The 16936-nt window shown below is 39.2% G+C and overlaps 1 protein-coding gene across 4 annotated transcripts in view; it reads left to right on the top strand.

Annotated features, from left to right (window-relative positions):
* MAPRE2 (microtubule associated protein RP/EB family member 2) overlaps window positions 1–16936 on the top strand; it is a 142777-nt gene that overhangs the window by 33970 nt on the left and 91871 nt on the right. The gene's annotated exons all lie outside the window — the stretch shown is intronic.

Raw genomic sequence — 16936 nt, 5'->3', positions numbered from 1 at the left:
GGGTTGTGTTCAAATGTAAGTGACCAGCCAGAGAAACTTTTCTGGGGGCTCGTCATCCAGTCTCCCAACTTACCTTACCCTCTGAGGAAATTTGAATGTCTTAACAAGCCATGGGAAATCACAGCGACGCTATGATTCTTGATTTCTTCCAAGCAGTAATCGCCAATGAATTTTTAAGCTGATAATTTAGTTTGCTGAAAACATAGTGATTCTGAGTCTAGTGATGTAATCTGATTAGTCAGAGCAGTTGTGAAGATCAAATGGCAATAGCTAAATGTTCCCGGCTCTCTCGCTTGGTCCTGGATGGACAGGGATCCTAAGGAGAGAACAGCTCAGATTATGTTCTATTTACATCATAACTCATTTGACTAACTTGTTGTCATCTTCCCAGCTTTATAATGAAGCCAGCTGAAGTTATTTTCAAATGGTAGATGCTTACAGGTCTAGCAATTGCCCTGAACATAGTGCAATACAATAATCAGATGGTAGATGCTTAGAGGTCTAGCAATTGCCCCGAACATAGTGCAATACAATAATCAGATGAAAGAATCTCTTTCTATAAGAGCATATGTGAAGGATTCAAAATAGGAACAATTACAGGCTCTTTTCTCTGTTTATTACATATAGGGAAGTCTTTTCTTATCTGATACCAGGAGACAAAACTAGCATTCCAGGTTAAGAGGTAACCAAGTTAAATCCCATCCTTACTATACTCTTATGTGGTGGGAGATATGTTTCTAAAAGTAGATTGCATAAGGCTTTAAGCATAACGTGTGAAAAGTAAAACTTGGAATTTTTATACTGAACCTGACAGGGAACCACTGAAGACTTTTGAAGAAGGGAGGAAAGATCAGTTTAATGGTGATATGTCAGAAGCATTGAGAAGTAAAAGTCAGTAAGTAGTCTCTACCATATGAGGACACAGAGAGAGGGCAGCCATCTGTAAGAGAGGCGGAGGGCTCTCAACCAGGCATCTAATCTGCTGGCACCTGGTTTTGGACTTCTAGCCTCCAGAGCTATGGGGAGTCTGTTGTTTGCGTCACCTAGTTTATGATTTTTTCTGTAGACCCTAGTTTATGATTTTTTTTTTATAGCAGCCCAGGCTGACAAAGACAATCTCACAAAGGGCACCTTTACCATTCATGTTTTTGGAAACATTCTGTTCATGACAATATACATATTCTCTGAGACAATAAAACCTTTCTCTATAACCCTTTTCCTCCTGAATCCTCACCAGAATCTCCTTTAACATCCATATTTCTCCCAACAGTCTCTTCAGAGCAATGTAGACTTTTACTATTATGCACATCAAAACTCTTTTAGCTTCTAACCATTACCTAATTCCAAACCAACTTCCACATTTGTAGGTATTTGTTACAACAGCACCCCAATATTTGGATAGTTTCCTAGGGCTGCCATAACAGGGTACCATGAACTGGGAGGCTTAAGCAGTGGAGATTTGTTATCTCACAGTTCTGGGGACGGGAGTCTGAAATCAAGGTGTTGGCAGGGTCGGTTCTTCCGAGAGCTATGAGAGAACGATCTATTTCAGGCTTCTCTCCTTGGCTTTTCGATGGTTGTCTTCCTGTGTCTTTTCACATATCTTTCTCCCTGTGTGCATGTTTGTGTCCAAATTACCCCTTTTTATAAAGACATCAGTCATATTGGATTAGGTGCTAACCCCACTCCAGCATGACTTCATCTAAACTTAACTAATCACATCTACAATGACCCTTTCCCAAATAAGGGCACATTCTGAGGTACTTAGGGTTAGGACTTCAACATGTGAATTTTGAGGGCACAGGATTTAACCCATAACTCCTTCACCCTGGTGCCAGCCGATTGGGCCAGGGTTGGGCCCTTGATCTATAGATTCCTGATTTACAGTTGGTCTTTGACCTCTGACATTGCTTAGACTAGAAAACTCACTTTTGGGTACTTGGCTTGAGAAGTCTAGAGACAATCAAGAAGGTAATATAAGAGCTGAAGCTGAAAGAAACACACATACACAGAGACCCTGAGGTAAAAGGGGGAACCTTAGCAGGCCAGTGTGTGGGAGCAGTAGCGCTGAGTTTTGAATAAGCTGAGATATGTGGTTAGGGTAAGGAAAAAGGGCAGAGAGAGAGAATGTGTGTGCCTGCAAAAGGAGACTCAGTAAGCCACACTGTGAGTGGTGGTGTTCTGTGAAGGCCGAATACCAAAGGAAAATTGAGAGAGCTTTCTGCTGAGGTCCCTGGGGATGACTCACATTGTGGTTCCAGGCTCCATAATGCTAACTCCTGCTGTGTCCCTCGCTCTTGGAGTCCTATATGATCTCTGCCTCTGTCCGAACTCCTGCCCACCTTCCTACATGCGAACACCTCAAACAAAAAACCCTACCTGAACCAGTCCAAGTCCAATTCTAAGAGCCCAATGAAACCATCACTTAGTTAAGGCAAGGCACAAAGTTGGTCCTCCACAATGTTCGTTTCCATCCCCCTCCATCAACTGATAACTGGGTCAAGATTCTGGGGCACAAAGATACTAAGCTAATTAAGCAATAGCCCTTCCAAAATTATAGATGCTTAAACCTCTTTCATTCTTAGATGGGTTTTAATGAGTTAAGACAACATTAAAATATAGCTTCTTTTAGTAACCGGTCCTTCAGACTGTAACACCTTGGTAGGAGCATTAGGTGCCATCACACTTAAAAAAGAAAAAGAAAAAAAAGAAAGAAAAATAATAAATAAATAAATAAATACAAGTCAGTAAGCAAAGAAATCTTTCAAGAGAATCTCATAAGCTCATCATGAGGTGGTATGTCTGCAGTAGGGTGTTAGGAGTGGGAGAGGAAAGGGAGGGAGCTACATGTCAGTATTGTGAAATAAACATGTATGGTAACTAGGTTAGAGAGACCAGAGGGAAAGCAACAGTTCTGAGGATTCAAAACTGAGCGCTGGCTGTGGGTCCAGTTCAAGCAGGAGATGTGGAAAGTGAGGTAGCCAGAGGGGAGAAGCTTCCTCATTAAATGTCCCAACCAATGGCGCCAACCTAATTTCTGCTTCTGCCTCTGGTCTGCTTTGACTTAGTAAGAGAGAATGTGGTGATGACTGCAGACACCACACCACGTTTTTACAAGGTGCTTCTAGAAATAATGGAGATTTGATTTTTTGGTTGCTTTCATGGCACCTCTCCCTGGGGAAAATCGACTGGGTCAGTAGAAGAGGCCTATTTTCTTCTGATGTTTCTATCACGACTACATGGGGTCAGGTGTGCTCTCCCACCCCCAGGTCCCAGAAATATTTCGCACGTAACTCCTCAGAAAAATTGGTGTTGCACTAAACTCATCACCTGCATCTGGCCCCTCCCATTCCTGTGATGAGTAGGGAACCACTGTGTGGCTTTGCCAGCCCTTAGGATTCCAGATAGAAAGCGAAGGACAGGTTCCCTCTACTCTCAAATTCCCAAGCCAGCTTGGGGGCGTGCTGGGGATCGGAGAAAGGGCAAGACCCCTTCTAGGGAACCCTCGCCAACTCAGACCTCAACAGTCTCCAACTAGTCACGTCGTCTTCTGACTCGTAGCGTGAACTTTAGGTGCTGAGTCATTCAAGGATCATAAGCTTTTGATACATAATTCAAAGTCAGAATTTTGAAGTGCACAAACTTTTCTTCATGTTACTCTCCCTGCCATGGGCTTAAACGTCTGTTCTGAAACTCAATACTTGAGCACTGATTCATTTCTTCTCTCAAATTCCTACTTCAACAACCCCATGCTGAAGAAATGGAGAGTAAGAAGGTAGAGTAAGGTGTGTGTGACAGAGGGTATTTTCCGAAGGTGGCTACCGCACTAGCATCGCACGTGGTTCTCCTACAGTGGAGCACATCAGTGGAGTCAATATCCCTTCCTCTTGCATCTGGGTGGACTTTTGCGGTCGTCTTGACCAGCAAAGTATAACAGAAGTTATGATCTGTGGCTCCAAAGACCGAATTTTAAAACCACTGTCCTTTTAGAGTTGTTAGTCCTGGGAACCTAGCCGCCATGGTGTGAGGGAACACATGCCACCTGGAGAGATCCATGTAGGTGTTCTACCAGAGCCCCAGCTGAGGTCCCAACCAAAAGGCAACATCAACCACCAGTTGTGAGACAGGAAGCTATTAAGATGACGTTAGCAGTCAGCCACATTTTATTTTTTTTAATGAGGGTGCAGCTCATTGTGGCTCATGCAGGGATTGAAGCAGCAACCTTGGCGTCAGCCACATTCTAATTACAACTGTGTATGAGATCGTAAGTGACAATCACCTAGCTGAGTGCAGTCAGCTTCCAGAATCATGAGAGATAATAAAATGATTGCTATAGTTTTAGCCCACTGAGTTTTGGGGTGATTCATTATGCAGTGACTGAGAACCAACAGGGTGTTGCTGTTATCGGTTACTGCCTAACAGACTACCCCAAAACGCATTAACTTAAAAGAACCATTTTGTTGTAGCTCATGGTTTCTTGGACCAGGAATTCAGGCAGGTCTTGGCTAAGCAATTTATCTCTGATCCACAGAGTGGATTACCATCATCTGTGGTGGCTCGTTCTGCAGGATGCTTCTTCAGTCACATGTTTGGAGCCTTGGAACTCTGTGGGTTCACTTCCTATATCACTCCCTCTCTTCCCCTCCTCAGCATGACCTCATCCTCTAGGGTCTCTGCACATAGCTTGTACTTCTCACAGCTTGTGGTCCCAGCGTAGCTGAACTTCTCACAAGGCACCTGGCTTGCAAGAGACTGAGCCAAAAGCTGCCAGTCATTGTTAGGTCTAGGCTAGGAAATGGTTGGCATAATTTTTACAAACATCTATTGTTCAAAGCTAACATAGGTCCTGTGCAGATTCCAGGGGAAGAGAAATAGATCCAGCCTCTGGAAGGGAAGAGTGTCAAAATTTATGGCCCCAGTGGACAAAGTGGGAACCTACCTTTATATCTCAAAATCTTACCTTGTAAATCTTAGTACCCACATTTTGTGGACGAAGAAGCTGAGGCTGGGAGAAGTTATTGGCCAAAGTTCCTCAACTTAGATGTAAATACCAGCATCTAGCTTCAAACCCAAGTCTTAATTATTAATTAAGTATTAATCCAGACCATGCCCTCTCTCTACTCCTACGCTTCTGTGCAAAATATAGTAAATATACAATTTATACTACATTTTCTTTTTTAATTGAGATATAATTGATATATTAGTTTCAGTATACAACACAATGATTCAATATTTGTATATATTGCAACATGATCACTACAATAAGCTAGTTAATCACAGAGGTACAATTTTTTTCTTGTGATGAGAACTTTTAAGATGTACTCTCTTAGCAATTTTCAAATGTACAGTACAGTATTATTAACTATGGGCATGATGCTGTACATTAACCCCAGGACTTACTTATTCTACAACTGGAAGTTTGTACATTTTGACACCCTTCACCAATTTTTCCCATCCCTTACCCCACAACCTCTGGCAACCACCAGTCTGTTCTCTGTGTCTACGAGTTTGAGATTCTACATATAAGTGAAATCACATGGTATTTGTCTTTCTCAGTCTGACTTATTTCACTTAGCATAATGCCCTCAAGGTCCATCCATGTTGTTGCAAATGGCAAGATTTCCTTCTTTTATGACTGAATAATATTCCATTGTATGTATGGACCACTTTGTCTTCATCCAGTCATCTGTTGACAGACACTTCGATTGCTTCCATGTCTTCGCTATTGTAAATAATGCTGCAGTGAACTTGCATTTTTTTTTCATGTTAGTGTTTTTGTTTCCTTCAGATAAATACACAGAGGTGGAATTGCTGGATCACATGGTAGTTCTATTTTAAATTTTTTAAGGAACTTCCGTACTTTTTTCCATAGTGACTGCAACAACTTACATTCCCACCAACAATGCACAAGGATTTTCTTTTTTCCACATTCTCACCAACACTTGCTTCTTGTGTTTTTGACAATAGCCATTCTAACAGATGTGAGGTGATATCTCGCATCTTACTGTGGTTTTGATTTGCATTTCACTGATGATTAGTTGAGCATCTGTTCATGTACGTGTTGACTAGCTGTGTGTCTTCCTTGGAGAAGTATCTATTCAGAGCCTCTGCCCATTTTTTAAATCAAATTGTTGGGGGGTTTTGCTATTGAGTTGTATGAGTTCTTTATGTAGTTTGAACACCTCATCAAATAGATGATTTGCAAATATTTTCTCCCATTCAGCACGTTGCCTTTTCATTTTGTTGATGGTTTCCTTTGCGGTGCAGAAGCATTATAGTTTGATGTGGTTCCAGTTGTTTATTTGTGCTTCTGCTGCCTTTGCTTTTGATATCAGATTAAAAAAAAAAATCATTGCTGAGAGTGATGTTAAGGAGCTTACCACTCAGGGTTTCTTCTAGGAAGTTTTATGGTTTCAAGTCTTATGTTCAAGTCTTCAGTCCATTTTGGGTTAATTTCTGTGTATGGTGTAGGAGAGTGGTCCAGTTTCATTCTTTTGCATGTGGCTGTCCAGTTTCCCAACACCATTTATTAAAGAGATTGTTCTTTTCCCATTGTATATTCTAGGCTCCTCTGTCATAAATTAGTGGACCATATACGTGTGGGTTTATTTTTGGGTGCTCTATTTTGTTCCATTGATCTGTGAGTCTGCTTTCTTGCCAAATACCATATTGTTTTGATTACTATAGCTTTGTAATGTAATTTGAAATCAGCAAGTATGATGCCTCCAGCTTTGTTCTTCTTTCTAAACATTGCTTTGGTTATTTGGGGACTTTTGTGGTTCCATATAAACTTTAGGATGATTTGTTTTATTTCTGTGAAAAATGCCATTGGAATTTTTATAGGAATTGTATTGCATTTGTAGATTGCTTCAGGTAGCATAGACATTTTAACAATATTCTTCTAACCCATGAGCATGGAATATATTCCCATTTATTTGTGTCTAAATCATTCTTTTTCATTAATGTCTTATAGTTTTCAATGTACACATCTTTTACTTCCTTGGTTAAATTTATTATACTAGGTATTCTTTTTTATTTAATTTTAATGGGACTATTTTCTTAGTTTGTTTCTGATAGTTCCTTATTAGTGTATAAAATACAACATATATTTGCAACTTTACTGAATTTATTAGTTCTAACATTTTTTTGGTGGAGTCTTCAGGGTTTTCTATATACAATATCATGTCATCTGCAAAAAGTGGTAGTTTTACTGCTTTCTAAACTTGAATGCCTTTATTTCTTTTTCTTGCCTCGCAATTTGTACTATATTTTCTTAATTCTAAAGTGCTATCTTTAATAAGGAAGATACCATCTCCTCCCACCCCAAACACACATACATGTTGCAGCTCTAAGGATTAAAATCCTAGAGAAATATTCTTAATGGCCTGGCTTGGGTCACAGGCCTAACTCTGAACCAATCCTTAGTGCCAGGAGGATAGAATATTATAATTGGCAAGCTTTACTTGAACCACAGGGTTTAAAGGAATAGTTCCCAGAAGAAGGAGGGGAAGACAAAAATAATAAAAATTCACTAGACATGTTCTTTGCACTACATGCCATTCCTTCTCATTCATAATGATCCCATTGCATCCTTGAAGGCTGATAGCATCCTCCCTGAAGAGACTGGAATTGAGGGTTTGGGGTAGGGATGAAAGGCAGGCTGTGTGTGGGGAGTTAAGCCCAAGAATTATCTAGCTCTGTCAGCTGACTACTAACTCATTGTGGCTCCCTTATATATATAAGACTAGGATCTCTTTGGATTTCCTAGGGAATCTGATTCCTTCATATAGAAACTAAATGGAAGCTGCTTAAAGTGACCCTTTATGTTTTCATATGCTATATTCTGTAGTTGGATTCCTCATGTTCGTGAAGATACTTGACATTACAAGCTCTTGAGTAAGCAAAATATAAGCACTAATTAAAACATTTCTAATGGAAACTTAGTCTTACTTCATGATTTCCATTTGTATTCTTGTTTTAAATGAAGTAGGCATCTTTAATTTTCTTTTTTAAAATTTTATTTGGATGAGGTCAGAAATTGGGGAATTTCTCTTCCATTACTCATGCCGCTTCCCAGCTGCTGGCCTTATGTTCCCTTGACACGCTGTTGAGGAGCCATCCATGAGCCACAGCTCTGCCGTCATGCACACCAGGCTTGTCAGAGAAGCCCCAGGCTTCAGGAAGACTCTCTGTCCCAAAGTCCCTGGTTGCAATTGGTCACTGCCTGGGTTCTGAGTAGCTCTACACTCTAGAGGCCACTGGTACCTGTCAGAACTATTGTCCTCCACCACCACTGGCTTTGTATTTATATTAAAAAGTCTCTTCACTCTGTTTAGCAAAGTCAGAAATAAAGCCCAATGAGTTAGCTGACTTTTGAGAGCCCTAAGGAAATCATCACTTGAAAGCTTCTGAGCCTTCTGAAAGAGTATTTGTTAATGGTACCGGTCTCTTCATTTCCCTGGCCATCCAACTGAGCCCAAGAAGTATCCATTTTCAGTTGTTCTACCCGGTCAGTTCAAGATGTGTTTTATTTAAACATGGAACTAAAATAGGGGAAGGAAATAAAGGAATTTCATAAACTTGGCCATGGACACATTTCAGTGAGAACATTCAAATAGACATGTTTGTAGCTGGATGGCTGAATTACAACAGTCTTGGCATAGTGAAAATGAAAGCAGATTTTAGCTTTGAAAATAAAGACCAAAAAAATGCCTGTGATCTCTTCTCCCCCAACCCCACAGAAGATATCAAAGAAATAGACTGATAGTTGAGGCTTACTCAGAGAAAGAAAATAGTTAATCACAATAAATAAGGGTAAGAAAATTCTTTTTCTCTATTAATCACATACACTGCTAACCCCAAATCCTGGTATCTCTTCCTCCCTCCCCTTCCCTTTTCCTTAACCGTAATTTACAACTCCTACCCTACTTCTTCTAATCTCTTACTCCCACAAATACAGTCTCCCATCCTGTCCTCATTCTTTTTGCCTCCAGCCTTTTTTTGGCTTGACCTCCTTGCTCTCTTGGACTAAACTGCCTTAGGGCCAGCAGCAATCTACATTCTCTTGCCTTTCTGTCCTTCTTCTGTCTCATCCCTGCTACACCAACCCTATATTCTGCATTCTTACACCCTGGTTTTATCAGACCCTAGTGGAAGGCAGGCTGTTAGTGAATAAGAATGATGGCTTTGACACCTGGCAGGTATGTTAATGCCCAGCTTTGCCACTTCCTGGCTAGTGATCAGGCCAAGCTGTTTAACTAGTTACTTCCTCTAACAAATGGGATTTAAAAGTGCCTCTTCCTCCTAAGTTTTTGTGAGGATGAAAATACCTATTCAATTAAAGCATAGCACTTGGTCCATACAAAGTACTCAATAAATATTAAGTATTGCTTTTGCTATTATTGTTGTCATTGTTATTAATACTAGAATTCCACATCTGTGCCAACAGACACTGGTAAGACTACTACAAATTAACGGTTTCTAACTTTGGTTTTAAGCCAAAATCTTTACAATGGCGATTCACAATGGCTGTTCAAAGCCCTGTACATTCTGGTCCCTCTGTAATCTTTCTGACCTCACCTCCTGTGACTCCCCGCCACCTCGCAACATGCACACTCATACACTCAAGTGTAAGTTGCACAAGGGCAGGGAATTTTTTTTTTGTAGTATGATGCTATTTATATAAAAATAGTTACATAGAAACATGTATAGGAAAAAAGATATGAAGTTAATTCACAAAAGTATTAACATTGATCATCTGTAGGAGGAGGGATTTTTACTTTTGTGTGCTTTGGTTTTTCTGTTTGCCAACTTCATAAAAATAATCATGGACATAAATTCACAGTCAAATTTGCCTCCAAGGTGCCTCCTATGATTGATCTTCTACCCTTCCCCACACACCTTTTTTCTTTTCTACACAAAAGGTGGCATTCTCTGCACACAGTTCTACACTGGTTTCTTTTCATCACTGGAGGGCAGGGAATTTTATCTGTTTTGTTAATTTCTATATTTTTAGAGCCTAGAATTATTCCTAGCACATAGTAGGTACTCAATAAATATTTGTTGAATGAATGATTGAGCCCTAATACAAATAAGTATCACTGCCTCGGTGAAGCTTTCCCTATTTCCCCAGACATGGTTCCTTTCTTTCCTGTAGTCCTGTGATATTTAATACATTTTTCAATTATAACATTTATCACATTGTATTTTTATGGAAAACATATTTAAAGCTCTTAAATTTAACCAGATGGTATAATTCAAAAGCACATTTTAAGTTAATAGACTAAAACTTCACATTGCCCAGATTTGATTGAATGATTACAGAATTCATAATGCTCTGAGTGTTTCGAAATTGCACTCCCATCATGTCCTATGAGTTATTCCAAAATTAAGTCCAAGTTTGAGAAAATGCAAAAAAAGCAAATTAGAAAATAGATTCCAACACACAGAGGCATCTCATGCAATGATGTGCTCTGTGTTTTGACATTGTGGAAACCCTATTTTACCAGCAAATAGGGAGGAGGCTTGCAAGATGCTGTCTTGCGAACTTATCAGTCTAGCTACAAATATGGCTAATAAATAATCTGCACAGACAGGCAATCTCAAAAGTCAATCCTGGAGGAGTACACCTGCTTTGGTTGGCTTTGAAGAGGGTTTCTTCATCTGGGGGAAAACATTATTCACCAATTTTTCTTAAAGAAAATGCTATTACTAAAAGCCAAGAGCATATACATATCATGCAGTTTTCATCAGAGCTAAATTAAGAACTAATAAAATCTCTTATGTCTCAGGGTTAAGGTAGTGAGTAAGGACTACTCTCAAATATCGTATTTTGCCGTGTATACATGTGCACTTTTTTGCCCAGATTTGTAAGAGGAAAAATAAGGATGCGCATTATACATGGGTAGTGCCAATTCTGTATCTATATAAATGTTTTTAAATCTTTTTATTTATGCTGATGAGTTAAAAGTGTAACTCTAGAAATCAATAACAATACCATATGCAAAATAATACCCTGGAATACAATAATCGATTTTGTTGAATTTACAACAAACTTGGAACAATGAAGAGTTCTTGGCCTTCTATGATGCGTAAATATTGTAAATGTTACCTTACATAAAATTTCTTGTACCTTATATCTTTTCTTGTGTTTTGTAATTATTTGTTACATAAAATTTCTTGTACCATAGTATACTGAAAAATAAATGATAAAATTCCTTTATAATACAAAAACAAGTGCATAAATGTAAACAAATAAAAATTTGAATTAAAAAAATTAAAACAAAAGATTTTTTCCCCCTGAAATTTTGGGCCAAAAACGTGGGTGTGCATTAGACACAGCAAAATATGATACATTTCTGTGATTTCAGGGCAAGTGCCCCTGGCTGGCTAATCACATATTGATTCATTACTATCATTTTGTCTGTGAAGCTTATTTTAAGCCATGGACTGATAAGCTGTTCCTGCCATTACGTACTGGAAAATATCCTAGGACATACACATGGGAGAAACTACTTGTCCCAGGACAGTGATGGTGACAGCTAAGTGGAATCTTCTGTCTGCATTCAGAGGTGATAATAATCTAAGGAAACCCTCATGTAAGGTTGTTGTGTCAGCGGTGAATGCCTTTGAAAGACTGCAGCATTTATCAGCTCCAGTCAAAACATTTTAACCTGGAAAAGGCATCCGTGATAAGTAGATGCTTCTGGGATGGAATCAGGATTAACATCCTTCCTGGCTAATGATTTCATATCATCTCTGCTATTGTATTTTGGATTTTTCAAATCCAAGGCAATGTTAAATCCCTGTTCTAGATTAACCTCACACGCTGGAGACGTAGAGACAATGATTTCTGCCAATATGCAATTATCGGTGCTTGCTAGCCAGAATCTCAAGAGAAATGGGACTGTGCTATAACCTAGGAACTTAGACAATTAAAATCTGGGTTGGTGCCCAGTTCCATCTTCCTTGATTGGATCTGTGTGCTGGGACTGCTGCTGGCTTACTTATACGCTTGTTGTGCTTGTGGCTCTGGCTCTGTGTCCTCTGGGTCCACCTTGGTAATAAAAAAGAAAAACATGCGTTTTAAATTTTTGTTTACCTTTTTTGGGGGGTGGGGATCTTGACCGTACTAGAATGGTGGCTCAGGTAGGATTAATTCATCTGGTGCCTAACAGGTTCTTGTTAATTTACATATCGGTCCCCTCTATTACTGGGAGTTTTTTACTGCAAATACTTGTTGAATCTAGTTAGTTGCTGATACCATATATATATATTTGACCTTTGATTTAATATTTCCTCCTTCCTTCAAATCTTTGCTAAGTCAGCATATTAGTAATTTTGCAAAGAATTGCAGCTTTCCCTACTTGCTGAAGATTTATTTTCTTCAGTAATCATTGATAGGTCTGATCTGACATCCAACCTTTTAAAAACATCTTTGAGAACACTTTGTCAAATATAGTGAACACTTTTCTGCCTTATCTGATTCAAACTTTCTGTGACGTTTGGCCCTAGAGACTTCTCCCTCCTCTCAGCTTCTCCCCTGGGCCCAGTGAAGCCACTCCCTTGTCATTTGCCCCACCATGCAAAAATCCTTGGCAGTCTCTTTTTGCAGGCTTCTCTTTTATCACTCAATTTCTAAAGAGTTCCATCGCAGGCTGTCTCTTTCTCCCTAAGTGAGGGTGTCAACACACACAGCTTCAATTAACATCTATGAGATAATTTCCTCCAAATCTCCAAGTCAAATATATTTAATAAGTTCAAAGACATGCATATACCCTTATTTAACAAATAGTTAAGAACACCCACTATGTGTGAAGCTGGGTGACCACTCATTGTCACCACTAGGAAGTTTATAGGTACTTCTCTATGTTGAAAACATATTACAACGAGAACCTTTCTTCCAGAAGGGCAATTCAACCTGTATTTTCTAGCTTGATAAAGTGATACTATTATCCTCTTGGTCATCCAAGCCATAAACTTGGGATTCATTTGAAATATCTCTTTCTTCTTCACAACACACTTTTAACCCCCATTCCACATCCTTGCCCACCTCTGGTTAGACAGCAAATCTTAGTTATACCCCTCTGAAAATCTCAAATCTGTACTTTCTTCTTCAACTCCTTAGCCTCTGAGTTTAGGCCATCATGACTTGTTTGACTCATTTTAATCTTCTCTAATATATCCTCCATATTACTGCCAGCATCAGACCTTCTTGATGTGAATTTCATCATTAATTTGCTTCCCTAAAGCACTTCTTGGTTCCAAAATACCTTCAGAATGAAAGTCAGCTCCTTAGCTTGGCCTTGGCACCTTTCTGCACCTGGTCCTTGCCCTGTATCCTGCCATTGTGTATTCCATTCTGGGCCCATACTAAACAACTTGCTGTCTCCCAGAGACATCACACACTTTCCTACCTCTGTACCTAAGTATATCTGCTTGAGAAGCCCTTTATCTTCCCTTTACGCTACCATTCCTCTTTTAAATGACAGTGATGCCCAGTGGATAAGCATATGAATTTAGGGGCTCAGAACGCCTGATGCCAATCCTGGACAAGTTGTTTTTTCTCTTGGAACCTCAATTTTGTCATTAGGGTTGTTTTGAGAATCAAATCTGCCATTTGATGAATAAATGAATGAATGACATATTCATTTAGTGCCTACCGTGTGTCCTCAAAAATAAGACCTAGCCAGACCATCAGCTCTAATGCGTCTTTTGGAGCAAAAATTAATATAAGACCTGGTCTTATTTTAATATAATATAAGACCGGGTATAATATCATATCATATCATATCATATAATAAATACTGGGTCTTATATAAGACCAGGTTTAACATAATATAATATAATGTAATATAATATAATACCGGGTCTTATATTAATTTTTGCTCCAAAAGATGCATTAGAGCTGATGGTCTGGCTAGGTCTTATTTTTGAGGAAACACGGTACTACCTGCCAGACCCTGTTCTAGGAACTGTAGCTATAGCAATGGACAAAAGAGGTGAAGCCCCTGCCCTAAGGGATCTTACAGTCTGGCTAGCACATACGAAGTGAACAAAAAATGTATAATTATTGTTCATCCAAGGCTTTGGTAATAACTCGGGGAAACTTTTCAGACCTACCTACTTACCAATTTTCATTCTGAATTAGGTGCTCATCTTCTGTGAGCCCTATGTAGTACAATTACAGCTTTATGTTGTACCACAATTGCCAATATTTTTATCTTAACCTACAACAACAATGAGTCCCTCAAGGGCCAATCCTGGGACTTTTCTTCTTCTTTTGCCAGCTTCCAGTATACAAGACTTCCAGTTATAAGTGCCAAGTGAATGAATGAACAGTTTAGGGGATGCCTAACATTGTTCAAAAATAACAACACATCCCACCCAAGAGCATTTGCTATCTGCCAGACACTGTGTTAACTGTTTAAATATATTATATAATTTAATCTTCACAGCAACACTGTGAAAGCAGTATTATTAAGTCCGCTTCACAAATGAAGAAACTAAATCTTAGAGATGCAAAGGAATTTGCTAGAGTCACCACCCTGCAGGTGGTAAAAACAAGTCGGGGACCCAGATCAGCCTGACTCCAGAGCCCCAACTTTAGCCATGATACTCGATGAGAGGAGCCATTTCTCCATATGGCAGTCAGAGATGTAGGACAGTATTCTGCATATACTTTAAGTATACCTGTGTACATAAGAAAACTTTAATCCATAGTCAATGTGCACAGACATTTTAGATTAGTTATATTTTTCTATAATCTGTGTGACTCTGCTCACCCTGCTGAAGAGTGGGGAAACAGAACTGGTTTTAAACCTACCAATTCACAGTATTACAGCCTCTTCCAGTTTACACTGTCTTTGAATAGCTCCATCTCCTGGGGGAATATTTAGTCTTTTAGATATCTTTCCCTTTCTCCCTGGCCCCTCTGCCTAACTATAGCAAACCATTGATGTCAAGCTTTACAGTGATGGAATCTTTACCTATTTCAGGAGGAAGATGTCAGGGTGATGTTCTTTAAGGGGATCTTTCCCCAGAGTCTCAAATGGGAAATGAGACAAAAGAGTCCCTTAGGCTGAGAACAAAGCCAGTCCCTCTCTAAAGTCTGTCTTCTTTCAGGGACCTGGAGATGGGAGCCTGCTTTTTCCTACTTCCATCCCCTTCTTCCTACACTTAGTTGGGCTTGGGAAGGTAGACTCTTCCCTCCCTCTTCCTGCCTTTTCTGTACTTTCCCTATATCCTAGCATCCTCCTTCCAACGTGGAATTTGCCCTCCCCTTCTCTCTAGGGTTAAACTGGGGAATGGCTGCCAGATCACCTGATTTATGGGAAGAGGAATGAAAACACATCTGTTTAATATTTTCAAATGATTACCCCTGTTACCCCTGCATTTCGGATGGTAATCATAGGTCTCTGGAGCTCCCTGGGTCCCTTTATAGTCATGTGGCTCAGAGCAGTTATAGAGGAAGATTTACAAGGGCTCTTAGATACCTCCTTCACCTGACTTACTACCCTTCGCCTTTTAGCCCATTAACCCAAATTCTTGACCAATAATCCTGTTGTTCACGAGCAGCCTAGAAACGGTGGCAGTATTCGCTCGACAAAATTAGTTGGTATAATCAATGAGTTATACATTCAAATTCTGACAAATTTTGTCCCATGATAAAATCATTGTCTAACCTATTACTTAAATATGGGATCATGGAAAAGTAAGCTATACTAAAGAACCCAAAATGAGAGGGCGTACTCTGAAAATATCAAATATTTGATTTGTAGACTGTGCTTTTCATCTTCAGACTGTCCCCAAAGAAAGGGGAAGCTTTTGTGAAAGAGAACAAATTAGTAAGGAAATTGACAACTATGGATCCAGCACCAGAAATAGTAAGAGGAAGCATGGTTCCTTTTAGCAATGACTATACTCTCAAGACCCTGCAGCTTATTGTGCAATGTGAGGCATGGTGTGAATCTCTTAGGTATTCTGTGTACTATGTAAGACTTAGGTCAGAATTGGATCCTGATTGTATGAGAAAAAATTCTCATGTAAACTGAGATATGGATGAAGAAATCAGCTTGTATAATGTGAATTCACTGGAGAAACAGAAAATAAAATTATTAAAATATAGCCCAAAATAAGAAAAAAATGCCCCCTTGTTTGAGAATATCATTACCATCTGGGTTGTAAACCATTTGATTCTAATTCTAGTAGCCTGATGCCAGAAATAACTTATTACCAGGGAGAAATGCTGGAGAATTGTCAGGAATGACAAAATTTTTACTTCTTTTTAATATCTGTATCATAAAATGATAAAGCTGATGAACCACACAATGATGTGAAGGGGTGAGCCAGATAGCCTAGTACTTTCTGCTACATATATTTATGCTATCTTTTACACCCCAATTTCTCTTCCCTTCCCACCCACAAAAGGTCAGAGACCACTTTTGATAAGCAAAGAATCCTTCAAATTCTCTTCTCTCTGGAGGAAAGCACTGGACACATCTGGGGTCTGTTTAGACTTTATAATCTAATCCATAGGCTTTGCACAGTAATGGCAATTCTATTTACAGCTATCTTTTCACAGTGGTCATGTTGAGAGTGTACATAAAGTACTTTGATTCTTTGAAATACAATATTTATGAGCTCACATTAAATATAGATCACTGCTGTCCAATCACATTGATAAAGCATGTCATTTGGAAGTTCCAGTTTACACTTTCTAGCTGTGTGACCTTGAGCAAGTTAATCTCACTAGTTTCCTCATCTTTAAAATAGGGATAATAATAGTACCTGTCTCATAGCCAGTGTATTTGAAAACTGCCTTGCAATGAATAGACTAGGACATCTTGAATATTGAGAGCTTCCAAATACTAAATTGGGTGTTCACTTGTTTAATTCAAATGAAAATGAAATAAATGACAAAGAGTTAATTATTTGT

The sequence above is a fragment of the Rhinolophus hipposideros genome (genome assembly GCF_964194185.1).
Source record: "Rhinolophus hipposideros genome assembly, chromosome: 17".
In the NCBI taxonomy this organism is placed as follows: Eukaryota; Metazoa; Chordata; class Mammalia; order Chiroptera; family Rhinolophidae; genus Rhinolophus; species Rhinolophus hipposideros.
The sequence above is the reverse complement of the archived record's forward strand: the minus strand, read 5'-3'. Positions and strand labels throughout refer to the sequence as shown.